Here is a 16,153-nt window from a genome sequence, read left to right on the forward strand (position 1 = left end):
TCCATTGCTCCAGAAACTTCTTTGGTTATAAACCCTTTCAGCTATACCCACCCCAAAGGTACCACTCTTCTGATTTCTATCACCAACCTGAATGTTGTCTATTCTAGAATTTCATACAAAGGGAGCCATACTGTATTGTTTCCTTCACTCAATAGGTCTGTGAAGTTCCTCTCTTGTTGTGTGCATCGGTAGTAGATTCCAATTTCTGCTGAGTCCAGTTCTGGCATATGAACACACCATCATTTATTTATTCCATGCCTCTGCACATGGACATTTCTGTTTCCAATTTTTGGCCATTATGGATAAAGCTACAATGAGCATTCGTGTACAAGTCCCTGTGTGGACATACGTTTTCATGCCTCTTGGACAAATATCTGGGAGAGGAATTGCCCAATCATGAAAAGGCAGAGATTTAAATTGATAAGAAATGTATATGATTGAAGTGGTTGTACCATTTTACAATCTCACCAGCATGGTGTGAGGGTTTCCGTGGTTTCTTATCCTCACCAATGTTTCAGGTTGTGAGTCCTTTTAGTTTTAGCCATTCTGGCGTGTAATAAAAAGGAGCTCATCGTGGTCGTGATTTGCATTTCTCTGGTGACTGATGATGTTTAGCACAGCTTCCTGTGCTTATTGTCCATTCGTATATTTCAAAGTCACAAATGCTTCCTCCTGGATTTTTTTCCCTAAAAACTGTATAGTTTTAACTTCTACCTTTATGATTGTAAGATACCTCAAGTTAATGTTTGGGTTTGATGAGAGATAAGGGTCTAAGTTCATTTTTTACCATATATTTATCCAATTGTTCAACATTTATTGCAAAGACTTTCTTTCCTTCTTCTTCTTTTTTAAGATTTCATTTATTTATTCATGAGAGACACACAGGCAGAGGGAGAAGTGGAGAAGTAGGCTCCCTGCAGGGAGACTGATGCAGGACTCGATCCTAGGGCCCCAGGATCATGTCCTGAGCCAAAGGCAGACACTCAACCACTAAGCAACCCAGATACCCCGTTGCAAAGACCTTCTCTGTCCCGTTGCTTTGGCACCATGGTTGAAAATCAATTGACTTAGATTAGGTCAAAAGTGGGTCTAGTTCTGGTCTTTCTAGTCTGTTCCATTTATCAGTCTTTCCTTTTGTCAATACCATTCTGTCTTGATTATGTAGCTTTATAGTAAATCTTGAGTCTGGTAGTGCAAGTTCTCCAAATGTGTCTTTCTTTTTCAATAATGTTTGGACTATTCTATATCTTTGCTTTTCCATATAAATTCTTAATGACATGCTTCTGGTCATCTTCCACAGAAATCTCTGTTGAGATTTTGACTGGGGTTGTTTTTGTGTATAGATAAATTTGAGGAGAAGTGACATATTAATAATATTGAGTTCCATGAACATGGGATATCTCATCATTTATAAGATCCTTTTAAATGTATTTCAGCCATGTTTTGTCATTTTTATGACAAATATTGTTCACATTTTATTAAATTTATTTCTAAGTATCCTGTGTTTGGGGATATTAATGTAGAACAACTTTAAAATTCCATTTTTTGAATATTTTGCTGCTAATAAATACAACTACAATAGATCTTTGTATGTAGATCTTGTATTCAACAAAGTTGGTAAATTCACTCATTAGTTCAGAGTTGCTTTGTAGATTCCTTAGGATTTTCTATCTGAAAAAAATCATGTTGTCTATAAAGACAGCTTTACTTCTTATGTTTACATTTTTATGCCTTTTATTTATTTTTTATTCAATCTTGTTGCACTGAGATCTCCAATACAAAGTTGAATAGAGGTGGAAGGCGCAGACATCCTTTGTGTAAGACTGAATTTTTTTCCCCTAAACTGTTTAATGAAATTAATGAGTGACATGATCAGTCTCATAAAGTGATTGGAGTTTTTTCTGTTGCGATATTTTTATAATAAAGTCAATCTCTTCAATACAAAGCAATTCAATTTTCTGACTCCTTTGTGTCCTCTTGGTAAGCTGTGCTTTTCAAATAATTTGTCCACTTCATCTAGGTTGTAAAATTTGATAGTATAATGTTTTTCATAACGTATTTTTATTATCCTTTAATTTATATCAGATATTGCAAGTTAGACATTGCATAGACTCTGGATTCTGTTATCTTCTTCTGGAGAATACTGATTTTTTTCTTTTCTGGCTGGCAGTTAACTTATTGGATAATCAGTCAATCCCACTTGAACTTGTGGAGTTGACTTTGCAATTTCTTGCACCATGTAATATTTGGCTTACCTTAGTCTTAGGATGAATCCTTTAGATCTCAGACATTTTTATTCTACTCACTTGTTGGGACTCAAAGTCAATTCTATGCAGCTGTAGTTAGGCCACAACTGAGATCTCTGCTCAGCTTGTATAGCTTTCTAGTTGATGCTTCCATCTGGGCTTCTTGATGGCACCCCCATGCATGCACAGTTCACGGATCAGTCAAGGATTTGAGGGGACTTTAGATGTAACTTGGGGGCTTGCCCCTCAGAGGTTCTCTCCAGGTTTTCTCTCCTGGGTTCCAGCTCCTCTTGCAGAATTGGTCCCAAGGTTTGAGACCTAAGATCAGAAATACTGTGGTTTTCTACTTGGGTTCTAGCTATCCCATGCCATGTGAACAGCAGGACGTTGCACTCAGGAGAAAAGTCGTCTAAACGTGAATCACCCAGTGAGGTTACCTTATTTCAAGGGTCCATCCCACTGCAGTTTCTGCCTGGTTTTGGCAGCTCTCTAATGCTGTCAAATAATTGATTTTTCATATTGTTTATACATTAAAGCTGTTTTATATAAGAGAGTTCATCCAACACAAGCTACATGACCACTTACTACACTTTCCTGTTAAAGTGTAGAGAAAGTGGTGCCCAGAGAGGAACAGTGATTTGCTGATATCACATAGTAGATATTGGCTGAGCCAACTCTGGAAACCATGTTTGCTGGCTCCACTTGATGTATTGTGCTAGATGACCTTTGGGGCTCTGCAAGAGGCTCCTGAATGAGCCTCGTGGAGCTTCGGGGATCTTCACTTGCAGGCACAAGGTGGAAGGCAAAAGGAAATAAAGAAATGATGAAGTCAAGTAGTCCAGGCCATTCAGGGTCCCCAGGGAGCCAGGTGGTAGGTCCGAGAGGCAGAGGCCCAGCCCTCGGACAGGCTGAGAGGACCAGAGAGTCCACAGTGGCTTCAAGTACCACCAAGAAGCTGCTACCTGCCAGGTTTACATCTGTACTCCAGACCCCCTCAGCACCTGAGACTCAATCCTTCCAGAACTAAACCACCCTGACTTTCTCTACCCATAATGCATTTTCTCCCACATTCCTTAATTCTGAACAAGGCCCTATCATCCACCTCCCTGGGTATCTACCCTAGAATTTGAGAGCTAGTCCTTGACTGCCCCTCGTTCATTGGAGGGGTTGACACATACCCCACATTCTGAAAAGCCCAGGAGTCTGTCCCTCCTTTTGACTTCTCTAGTCCCTGTTTTTATTCAAGGTTTCTTCCCTTCCCCTTGATTCATTGCTATGATGTCCTGACAGGTCCCAGCTTTGGAATCTTGCACCCCCTTTCCCATACCCCGCCTCAATTCCACTACTGCCTGAGTTATGTTTGTTTTTTCTCCTTAAGTTCCAAATCTCATCCTTTCCTTTCCTATCCACACAGAGCCCTCACAGCCCAGTGGTGAAAACAGACTAACATGTGGCACTAATACAAAATGATAGATGTGAATAACCGTGACCTTGGAGGGCATCAGAACCCCTGTTCGGACCACCCTGCGCTCTGTCTGAACAGGAATTGTGAGGAGACACCAAGGAAGAAGCGGGCGCTCTCTCAACTGCTCCTGGGCCCCCACCCACCCCGGCAAAGTCAGGAGGCCTCAAGTCTGACATTTTGGCTTCAAAGGGGGAAAAATAGGGAAGTGTACATTTTCAGGAACAGAATAAAGAGCAAAAGAAGCCATGTGGTGGTTTAAACATTTGTAATAATTACTACCTTTTTTTTTAATTTTTATTTATTTATGATAGTCACACACACACACAGAGAGAGAGAGAGAGAGAGAGAGAGAGGCAGAGACACAGGCAGAGGGAGAAGCAGGCTCCATGCACCGGGAGCCCGATGTGAGATTCGATCCCGGGTCTCCAGGATCGCGCCCTGGGCCAAAGGCAGGCGCTAAACCGCTGCACCACCCAGGGATCCCTAATAATTACTACCTTGTAATAAAGTCTATTTCTTTTTTTTTTTTAAGATTTTATTTATTTGTTCATGAGAGACACAGGGAGGCAGAGACACAGGCAGAGGGAGAAGCAGGCTCCCTGCAGGGAGCTCAATGTGGGACTCGATCCCAGGACCCTGGGATCACAACCTGAGCTGAAGGCAGACGCTCAACCGCCGAGCTACCCAGGCGCCCCATAAGATCTATTTCTTAAAAGTAGGGGTAGGAATTCCTCCCAGGCAGCCTCTCCAAGCTTCTTGTTTGAAAACTAAGTGTAAAGATTGACTTCATGCGTTTCAAACTTCAGAAAGTGAAAAGGTCAGAAAACACAAGATGCGGGACTGCTTGCACATTGGTTTCCCCTGCTTTAGGAAAGGAGGTAATCGCCACCATCCTCACCAGCAGCTCGCGGGGTGACTGCTTGTTTCAGATGAGACAACAAATGTGAGCGGAGGCCCTTGGAGAAATCCAAAGCACTGTGACAAAGGGCATTACTATACCAGACACATTTATGTTCATTTTGCCTCTCCTAAGAGCCATCTCTCGTTTCAGTCCTCCTGGGCTGATTAATATTCCAGAGACACAAAAGAACTTGAAGAATTGGAGTAGAGATAGGCCTGGAAGGCGAAAATCATCGATATTTCCAGGAGACAATGGGAGTCATCAATAATTCTAGAAGGCCACAGGACCGTACAAAGATTCTCTTAACCTCATTTGAGCATCCATAATGGCACGTGCCAGGCGGGCCATGAAGTGGAGGGGTCAGGACCTGTGTCTTCCCCTGGTCCAAGGACAGAGTCCCTGGCCAAGAGCGTATGCCCAAACTGGGGTGCAGCATCTCGGCCCCCACCTCCCCACTGCACCATGCTGGGCACCTGGCATCACCCCTGTGACTCTGAGCACGGGTTCAGACCTCCCGCTCTCCATGTCTTCCTCTGTCCTGGAGTTGCTGGGAGGGTGAGTTGAACTCCGGGTTGTGGAAGCTTCTGGTAAACCATTTCTGTCGCCATCATCATCATCCGTGTGGCTTGTCTCTGCGAGAAAGGCCTTTGCAGGTGTCCTAATTCTTGCAGGCCTCATTCGGGCCTCAACCTCCACCAGTAGCATGGTGTGGTTGTCATCAGGAGGGCTGGCGAGAGACCGGACATCACGGAGCCTCGGGACACGGGCCTGGCCCTGCCAGGGCGAACTGATCGCAGACAACCCTCCCACACCCCCGCACCCCCGCCAGCCTTCTGTGCTTGCCTTTCCAGTTCCCCAGTTCCCACATGGCACTGGGTCTTGAGGTAGTCTGGAGGTGGAGGCGTTCTTTCCCTGTCCCCCTCTTTTTTTCCCTGTCCCCTTAATTGGTATCTTTTGTCTCCTTCTAGACCTCAAAAATGCAACCCGCTGCTGCCTTCCACCAGGCGTCTGCTGGCCAAGTGTCTTCAATTAATGACCTGAGAATGAAATCGGGAGCCGCAGTTTCACAGCCACAGTGGGGGGATTGACCCTGCCGTGGTGATAAGAAGAAAAACATGTTGTCAGGCTGTGTCTGTGAGATGGAAGTCGTGAAAGTGGATACCCCAGCCGTGGGTGGTGCGTGATCGCTGGCTGTGGCCGTTCGGGCCGCGTCCCTCACCTCTGAACTGGCTTGCATGCTGCCCGGGGCCTACGCTCCAGCCCGTGTCCAGCCTCGCTCGCCCTTCCCCGGGACCCTTCTGCTTCTCAGAACGCAGCCGGCCCTCAAGGTCCAGTTCTTCGGATTTTGCATTCACTCAACAAACATTTATTGAATGCCCACTGTGTGTGCCACACTCCCCTTTCGTTGATTCCTCCTGAGTGAAGTTAGCAGGTGAATAGGAGAGATACCGCCCTCATCCCAGTGGAGTTCAAGGTTTTTGAGGAACACGGATAATTTAAAAGGCAACTCTCATGTGACATGGTGGGTGCAGGGGAGCGACAGAAACACAGACACGGACTGTTAGGAGGGTCCTGGGAAGGGACACCGAGTTCTGGAGCAAGCGCTATGTTTTGTAAACTTCTTCATAGTGAAAAATACCAAGTATGATGAAATTAGAAGAAATTGTATCCTGATGGCACTCATCACCTAGTTTCAACACCTGTCACCCTACAGCAAGTCTTTTCATCTCTCTTCCCACCTACTCTCACACTATGCTTCTTTGCGATTTCGAAGCAAATCCTGGACAGCATAGTGTTTTATTCTCGATTTCACAGCCCTTCTTTTTTTTTTTTTTTTTTTCTTTTTTTTTTTTCACAGCTCTTCTTACCTGCACCCCTCATTGGCTGTAGGCCAGCGTCGCCTTGGTGAGGGAGCCTCCAAGCTGTCGAAGGAGCACTGGCGGGCCTTGACATCGGGCAAACCCGACTTCAAATCCTCCCTTCCATACCCACACCCCGTGTGACCTTGGTCAAGCATCTTCACCTCTCTGGGCCTCACATTCTTCATCTACAAAGTAAGGCTAATATGACCTAGCGTGAGACAACATATGCAAGCTGCCCGGGGTAACACCTGACACAGAATAGGTGTCCTGTAAATATTTCTTCCCTTGTCCTGGTCTGCCCTGGATGAACAGGAGAGAAATATGAAATGGCTCAGTGCGTTTGACGTTCGAAGATGCCCCTGGAAGTTCCCTGAGGTCGGACACCTGACCACACTCAGTGTAGGCCCAACCCAGACACTGCTATAGTAGGAACTCTTCTTTGATATCAGACCTCCTCGCCACCACGTGCTGGGGCGTGGATCATTCACCGGCCACATTTCCACCATCGGGCAGGTTCACCTGCTCGGAGTTTGCAAAGTTCAGGTGGTGACACTGGCCATCACTTTTGTATCTATAGAGCATCGCAGGGAGTGGTGGGGAAAGCGCTTGGCAAAGGGGAAACATGTGTGCCCGAAGCAAACCTCCCTCCAGCTGGCTTGTAAAAGGCTTGACCTGCTTCTGGCAACGGTCGTGAGCCCAAGACTCCTCTCTACTCTGGGTGGCAGCCGGCAATAAAGCCCCAGTAACTCAGACAAATGTGGCTGACGCCAGAGAGAAGTCAAGGGCCTGGCTGCGACGTCTGGGGCCAGCTTGGTCTTGGACCTCGCTGTGTGTTTACAAGTTTCCCTTTGACAATTCAGTTTTGAAGATGGGCTTCATTAAAGGGCAATTATAGGTTAAGTAACTTGTTGGCTCACTGCCTAATGCGGAAAACTCGACTGTGACAATCAGATAACTCTGAGATTAAGCAAGACGGCAATTGCTACTGAGAGAAGAAGCTTAGCAAGAGGATAAAAGACTCTCCCCAGCCATGACCTCATCCCAGCTGCCCTGTCTGGGCAGGAAGTCGGAATCCAAGGGGCCAGCAGGCTCTGGGAACCTCGGGCATCGGGGGTGACCTCTTCTGGGAAAGGGGACTACGGAAGACAAAATGCTTTCCCAGCGCGGTGGCAAGATGCCCCCCTTCCTATTGGGCTCAGCTTCTGGAGGCTTCTCACTGGGTACTGAGGGCCAGCCTGCTGGTCTCTGCCATGGCCTCTGCACCTTGCTCTTTCTCACCATCACACCTCTGCTTATATCCTCCACTCTCCTACTCGACACCTAGAACGATCTCTCCCTCCACTTTCCTATCCATGAGGCTCTCTTGACCCCGAAAGGATAACCCACATCAAAATTTCTGGAGCGTTTTGTATCAAAGGGGAAGCTTTCGATTATGCATCAGAAAACCTCACCCCAAAATATCATATATGCAGAAAGGGGAATTTATTGGCTTATATGACTGACAAGCCTAAGGATTGTGGGTTTCGGGCATGGCTGGATCCAGGGGCGTTAGACAATGCCCTCTCCTCTGCTTTTCCCTCATAAACTCTATTGCAAGAGATTCCTCTGAAGAAAGGCATTCATTACTCAGGTCTGTTTGGTTGCCAGCAACAGAAACCTCCCCTGGCTAATTTAAGCACGGATTTGGCCTTCCTTCTCTGTTCTACTAGCACATGAGAAATGCTTTAAAAACAAAAAACAACAACAACAAAAAAAACTAAGTTACGGTTCCTACGTGCTAAGTCCTGACCATGGATGGTAACCCAAAATAGACCTGGTCTCTGCCCTGTGGAGCCACAGACTTGGCAGTCATCAAAAAGTCAGGCAAATGAATGAAAACAGGCAACTCTGGGAAGTGCCAAAGATGAGAGATACCGATATAATACGAGGGTATATCGGGGAATTCAATCAACACGGCGAGATGAGAAAGGCAGAAACCAGACTTGTTTGGAAACATCTGGAATAGCTGAAGAACCCACGGGGGACCTAGGACAGGAGGAAGGAAGGCCACACCCACGACTGCCCCAAAGGCCTGCTCCTTGTCCCGGGCTCTGCCTTCCAAGGAGGGATTGTCATTGTCGGTTTTCCCAGGGTCCCCTACTCGAGTGTCAAACTCCAAGGAGGAGGAAACCATAGGGCCTGACCTGAGCCAGGGGTCCTGTACTCGTGGCTCCCTCAGCCACAGCTGGGTGGGCAGGAGAGGACCCATGCAAGTGTCCTGGGGCATCGTCCAGAGCCAAACTTGAAGAGCAACTAACTCATTCTGATGTTCATGGGATTGTTCCAGGTTCCCTTGTCCCAGCAACCTCTCATTGTCTGGCTCAGTCTGGCTCCTCCCAAGTACCTGAGGTCCCTTGGGCCACATGGCCAAGGTCTCCCTGACTCTCCTTCAGCGGTCAGCACCACGCTGGCTCCACCTAGCTTACATTCACGGGGGGCAGCATGGGGTGACGGGAAGGACACGGGAGCTGCGTTCTCAAGCCCACGTCCACAGAGCATCCCCATCTCCTTTCAGTGTACTAGCTTTTCTATTATGCGCATTTTTGTACATGCACAGAAGCCGAAAAAACCATTATATTGATCCCCAAGATGCCCGTCACTCAGCTTCAGTGTGGATCCACGTTGTGCAGTCTCACTTAATCCACACACCCACTGTTCTGAGGAGGGGCTTGAAGTACTTGAAAGCAGATCGCAGACATCCTATCGTGCCTGTCCCCAACACCCTTGTCGGTGTACCCAAAGGCCAAGAATATTTTTTTTCCCCGCGTAACCGTTGTGCCATTATCACACCTAACTAAATCAGCGATGACGTCCGGAGGTCACCTGCTACACGGTCCAGGGTCACATTTCTCCAGTGAGCCCAAAGATGTCTTTTTACAATTGATCTGTTCGGGTCAGGACCCCAGTAAGATGTCCATGTCCGGGCAGCCCGGGTGGCTCAGCGGTTCAGCGCTGCCCCCGGCCCAGGGCCTGATCCTGGAGACCAGGGATCAAGTCCCACATTGGGCTCCCTGCATGGAGCCTGCTTCTCCCTCTGCCTGTGTCTCTGCCTCTCTCTGTGTGTCTCTTATGAATAAATAAATAAAATCTTAAAAAAAAAAAAAAGATGTCCACGTCCTATTTAGTTGCTGTGTCTCATGGGTCCCTGCGGTGCTAAAATGTGCTCTCTCCCACCTTCCCATGCCAGTGACGTGTCCCTGCATCCACAGAGGGGAAACCGAGGCAGAGTTTAAGGTGTCTCTATGGGCGAGGGGCAGAGCCAGCGCGCAGGTTCCTCACGTCTCCCCGCCGACGGATCAGACCCCCTCTCTCCTCGATTCTATTTTTGAACTCGCAGAGAAGTTAGCAAGAACGGGCATCCTCAAGCGCTGTGAGTTCTCAGGATATAATTCACTTTAATCTTTTAAGCATTTGACAGTATTTGCTCGAAAGAAGGAGCAACAAGTACATAATTATTGCACTAATTAAGCTGCCAAAAACACAAGCGTGCGGCAAGAGCACCTTTGAAACAGGGAGCCCACGACGCATTAGCATCTGCTGTAAGCTTATTAATCACCTAACAGGCAATTAGCAAGCTGTTACTGTTTGAGGCTGCTATGTAAATAAATTCTTGGGTTAATTTCTTCCTCTGATAATAAAGAAAACATTATGAAAATTAGCTAAGCGACAATGTAAATGATCTTCACTGTTAATTATATGACGGTGTTACATATGCAAGGACCCAGCGCTGATAAGGGCCTGGCTCCCCCCGCCTCCCCATTGCCCACCCCGGCCCCCACCTTGGCTGTGCCGCTTTAAAACTAAAAGTGTTGACACAGGTAATGTCACACAGGGGCGGGAGAGCCTCGGGGACTAGAGTCACAGCTGTTTGCTTGCGGCTCGCCCGGAGCAACTGCCAACGCTCTCAACCGGGACCCTCGCCTGAGCCTCAGATGCCCTTGGGCTGGGCCTGTGACCCTGGCCGGCACTGGGGGGCTAGGGAAGGGGCGAAAGACCAGGCCTGGGGCCCTCCCCACCCCACGGCTGCCTGTCCCCACGGGCCCCCCGACTGCAGCGCCAAAATAAAGCTTCCCGGGCTTCTGTGATTGTCACCAGGCTGCCGTTCCTCTGTGCGTGACATCTGCTAAACAGGGGCCCCCTGGCTCATCTGTCCGGTCAGGTGCACAGCGTGAGGCAGGTGTGAACCCTGCTCTAGAGTCCGAACCCTGCCCCCGCCACTCAATGGCCATGTGGCTTGAGACCGGTGACTAGACTCCCCCCAGCCCCACTTCCCTCACTTGCAAAATGGAATGATGGCAACAGCCCCTAACGGGGCGGCGGCGAACAGGGGTGAGGGGTGGCCCTGGTCAAGTCTTCAGCACGGAGCCCGCCCGTGGTGATCCCCCCGCCATTCACTGTCCTCATCACCTCTGAGCTGGTCATCTGCCATGCACCAAGGGCCAGGAGCCCAAAGGTGGAGGGCACAGGCCTGCCGCCCCGGGTCCTGAGACAGCCAGGACACATGTGTCCAAAGAACCAGCCCGCCGAGCAGCACAGACCACTAGCCCGGGGAGAGAGCTGACAGAAGCCACGGTGGTGGCCAGAGGGCTCAGGTACAAAACCCGTGTCTCCTGGAGAGCCGGGGCGGGGTCTTGGTGCTAATCAAGTCCAGTAGGGCGTCACGTAATGGGGCAAGGGATGGGCTTGGGAATCCGCCGGCAGCTTGTCTTCCTTTGATACAGCTCTCTGCTCTGAGCCTTCTTTCCTTCGGGGCCCTGGGGATGGAGATGAGGGATGAGACCGGCTTCCAGGAGGCCTGCTCCTGTGGATGCACGACAGGGAGGGCCCCTTAAGCCCTCTTTCTCATGGGGGTCTACTCCCACAGGCTTGCCCCCGGGCAGAGGACAGGGGGCCCTCGTCCCACTGCTGAAATGTGCCCCGACGTCAGCATCTGGTGTGCCAGGGCACGTCAGCTTAGTAGGGAAATTCCATCTTTTTTTTTTTTTTTTTTTTTTTTTTGGGAAATTCCATCTTAAACAGCCTTCTCTTACTGCAGGACTTCTCTGAGCACTTAAACAATAATATGCCCATATCACAGAGTGTCCATGTCTTCTGCACTTAAGGAGCCCCTACAATCAATAATAAGACCAGCAATCCATTTTTATTTTTTACTTTTTTTTAAGATTTTATTTATTTATTCATGAGACACACACACACACACACACAGAGGCAGAGACACAGGCAGAGGGAGAAGCAGGCTCTCTGCAGGGAGCCCGATGCGGGACTTGATTCCGGGACCTTGGGATCACAACCTGAGCTGAAGGCAGATGCTCAACCAGTGAGCCACCCAGGCGTCCCAACAATTCATTTTTAAGTAGGCAAAATTATACTTTTTTTGTACCTTAAATGCACATATATCCTATGACCCAGCAGTTCCAACTCTGGGTATACACTCTAGTCTAAAAATTTTTGCCCCTGGGTGTCAGGAGATGTGTACTAGAATGTTCCCAGCAGGGACGCCTGGGTGGCTCAGTGGTTGAGCATGACTTTGGCTCAGGTGGTGATCCCCAGTTCCTGGATCGAGTCCTGCGTGGGGCTCCCCGCATGGAGCCTGTTTCTCCCTCTGCCTGTGTCTCTGCCTCTCTCTGTGTGTCTCTTGTGAATAAATAAATAAAAATGTTTTTAAAAAGGGAATGTTCCCAGCAATGCTGCAATAATAAAAATTTGGGGGTGACCACAAAGCCGTCAATAGGGGAAAGGATAGATTGTGGTCTCCTCCTACAATGTGATATGTCATAGCAGTGAAAATTAGTAAACTACAACTATTCACAACAACAATGACAGTTTTCAAAAACAATGCTAGGGCTTCCAAAATGTCGAATAAAATAATGTCAGTTGCAGAAGTATATATACAGCTCAACACCATTCCTATAAAAGCCCCCAAACATACGTAACAACATAATATTTAAGGAGATAAACTCTCTCTCTCTCCCCCATCTCTCTCCCTTTCTCTCTGTATACACACACACACACACACACACACCCACACACACACCCATGTATATGTATATACAAACAAAATTCAGAAATGTGGGTACTCTCAGAGGGGAAAAGGAATACAGAGAACTTTAAAGGTATTGCTGGCGGTCTGTTTCTTAAGCTGGGTAGTGGGTCTGTGGATGTTCTTCTACTTTTATGCCTTATGCTAATATATATATACATAAATACATAGATGTAAATATATATACTGAATATACATATCTTTTTGCATACTTGAGACATTTTGTGTTAAAAATTTTAAATCAAGAAAAATAAAAGATACAGTCAGTTCACAGAAACTAAGATGTAAATGACTCTTGAGCGTATGAAAAGCAGCTCAATCTCACAACCTAAAACGTGAAAATTAAAAGACCCTTCTGCAGTGCCATTTGCCACCTGTCACGCTCGCAAAGATCACAGATGTGGTAATGCCCTGTGTGGTCAGGGATGAAGGGGAACGGGAAGCCTCCCGAATAGCCGTTGGGAGACAAACGGGCACAGCCTCCCCGGGGGTTGCGGGGCGGTGGGGGGAGTTGCAGTTTGGCAACATGAATCAAAACCACAAACAGCATGTCACCTTTTACCCCACGGTTCCACCGTTCCATGCCAGGTCTTTAGCCTTCCAGTTGAACCCCCAGGGTTACAAAATGACTCGTGTGCAAGGATATCAGTTGTCGGATTGATTTTATAGTGAGAGATTAGAAACATCCTAAATGAAAAAAAAAAAAAATCCTAAATGCCCATTCATGGGATCCTAGTTAAATAAATTCTGGAATGGCGACAGGAGGAAGTGCCGCAACTCTTCAAATGCGTGAGAGTGCTGACGAGGAAGGATCTCCACGAGAGACTCTACAGGATCTCCCAAGATAGAGGATAGGGCCTGCGCCCATCATATGAAAACACGGGCCCGTGCGTAGTACGTCCACCCTATGCCCCTCTGCACAATCGCTTGTCCATGCACCAAATCTCTCTTGCAGGCTTCACAAGAAAGCACCATTAGCCTCTGACGGAAAGACCTGGGTCATAGGCAAGAGAGGGGAAGAGACTTAGGTTCCACCGCATGGATGTTACACCCTGAATCTGACCCTCCTGATTCCTTCTGCCGACCAGCCCTGCGTGGCCACCAGCCCATTTCACAGAGGTGGGCCCCCGCTCCTGCGGCCCCCTTTTGGCCCGTCCCCTGCTGGGGGGGGGGCCTCCCAGTTGACGTTACCACCACGGGGCCACACCCAGGGCCCATGAGTGCCCCACCCGGACGTCGCGGAGAGGTCACTTGGGTGCAGCACGTCTTCAATCACTTGGAGACAGCATGTGATGGGCAATCACTCCCCCCTTGTCCCCTGCGATACAGTTTAACGTGGCTTCTCCGGGGACCATCCTTTGGGATCCAGCAATCAGCTGCACTTAGCTGCAGCCAGCTAAGTAACACCCCCTCATCTAGGCTCTTCTCTGCTCACCAGGATTGCACTTCCTAATCATAAAGCAAGAGCACAGGAGGCCTCTGCCCCAGGCTTTTTTTCTTGGGAGCTTGGGGAAAAAAAAACAAGCCCTTTTTTGTACTCTAGGGCTTTTGTCCCATGTAATGTACCTAATAATATGTTAGTTGTATGTAACGTAATGCTGATGTGCTGTAAATGCTAATACGCACCTTGAATCTCCAAGAGGGTGTGAGTCTAGTCTAGCATATGTATGTATATAGTCTCTACTCTCTGCTCGGATGGGCCTCTGGACCCCTCTTTTCCAGAACACCTGTTAACCTCCTGGCATTCCTTGGGACATGGTTGGTAAACCACAGCCTGCCCCATGCTGCTCTGAGTCCCAGTTCTGCCCTCTGGAGTCGCCCAGGATGAGTCTCTCCTCTACCCCTGCCACCCGCCTTGCAGATGGAAGGCCTGGCTTGGGCCCCTGATCCTCCTCCTTTCCCAGTTAAAGATCTTCAGCTCTTTTAAAAGATCTCTGATAGGCTCCCAGCCCCTGCACCAGCTCGGCCGTCCTCCTCTCAAGAGTCTTTGCACCTTGACATGCTTTTTAATCTGTGACACCTAGAAATAAGCAAATGTCAGAGAGCGGCCGAGGAGTGCGGCCCAAAGGGAGGCTGTCACTCCTATGGCTCGGGGCGGGCGCACCGCCTCTGCCCAGCTGTGGGCATCCGAGGCCAGGAACCCCCCTAGTTAGCGGCTGCCTCTCGCTGCAGGCTTCCATTGATCTTGTGGTCCACACCGCCGCCCTCCCCGCCCCGGGTCTTTTACACAAGCCCGGCTGCGAGCCAGCCTCCCACATCCTGTACTTAGCCAATCGATTTTTCTGAACCTGAAATGCAAGCCGTGACATCCATCTCTGTGATGCTCTCCTGCTCGATGCTGGGATCACCCGTGGCCCACGCCTGCCAGGGTCGTGTGAATCCTCAAACAGTCAGCATGAGCACGGGGAGGTGGAAAAGCTGGCTCCTGGGCACATGTGACTCTGATCCACTCTGCCTTTACTTAGGAGGAGAGAGACAAGGGGTGACTTGGAAGCACCCGGGGTGCCTCCTCCCTCCCTCCCCGGTGGGTGACAGGCCTGCTTCCTGCGTCTGCATCCGCTCCTCTGCGGGTAGGCGCCTGTTGGTAAGTTCGAGGCCGAGCAGAGACCTCCAGTGACCTCCCTCTGGGCGGAAATGGAACCATCCATCAGCCCACTGGAGTCGGGTTTGTTCAATGAACTAGGAAACCACAAACTGATTTACGATCCAGCCTATATTTGGGCCCATCTTCTCTACACTGGTCTGTCTCGTCTCCTCTGTTTGCCGCTCCTCTGTGGGAAAACACCTAGTGCAGCTTCTGGCCTGAAGTGTAAGCAAGGACTGTGTTGTTTCTTTTTCTTCGATTTCAACCTTATGACTCTGGTCTCTGTTTCCTACCTCTGGCCTTCTTTTAATTCCTGGTGACCATGTGACTCCCTGGGTTTGAGACAGACCTGGGCTCTGTGGCAACCACGTTTGTCCGGTGACCACTGTAGGGTTGTGTGGGGTTTGCCCCCAGGGGTCCCCACGGGCCCATCTCGGGGAAAACCCCACATGAACTGCCTTTGATCACGAACCAAAGAAAGATGCCTTGAGCTTGCTTGCCTGATTCTAGAACTGGGCTGTGTTTCCACTGTCTGGGTTTCTGAATCGTAGCTCCCACCAAAGACCATTCTGAGGACCTCAGGAAAGTGCCTCTTCTTCCAGGGGCACATGGAACACAGATCCAGGAGCGATAATTTAAAAAAGAGAGAGAGAGAAAATTTATCCCCCGATATATTTACGTATTACGTGAACCAATAATACTAATATGAGTAAAGAAAAAGACAAAGCTGCTAGTCTTCACCTTTGAAGGGGAGGAGATCCTCCTCTGGCGAGGTCATTGGAAAGACTGAACACAACAACCTGCCTGGTGTCTCCCAGCACCTTATAGGTATTTAATCCTGTGCTCTTTTTTGCATGCCAGAGATGCCGGTTGTGAACTTTCTGAGCTGGGGGTGGGATCTTTAAAATATGCTAATTTTAAGCTGAGCCCCAGGCAGAGGGAGAAGGAGACGGGGTGCGCGAGTGGTGGGCCCAGTGGTTAGCTCATCTTTCTGCGAGGAGACTTTGCGCCTTTGT

General features: G+C 48.8%; 1 long non-coding RNA gene across 1 annotated transcript; it reads right to left on the reverse strand.

Moving 5' to 3' along the window:
• Nucleotides 1-12,135: 12,135 nt before the first annotated feature.
• Nucleotides 12,136-16,112, reverse strand: LOC144302896 (uncharacterized). The gene is made up of 3 exons (XR_013369896.1): nt 15,879-16,112; nt 14,842-15,732; nt 12,136-13,547 (listed from the first exon to the last, which is right to left on the reverse strand). It is a non-coding gene; the product is annotated as an uncharacterized LOC144302896 (long non-coding RNA).
• Between the last annotated feature and the right edge of the window lie 41 nt (nt 16,113-16,153).

Source organism: Canis aureus, chromosome 32 (assembly GCF_053574225.1).
Source record: "Canis aureus isolate CA01 chromosome 32, VMU_Caureus_v.1.0, whole genome shotgun sequence".
Taxonomy (NCBI): domain Eukaryota; kingdom Metazoa; phylum Chordata; class Mammalia; order Carnivora; family Canidae; genus Canis; species Canis aureus.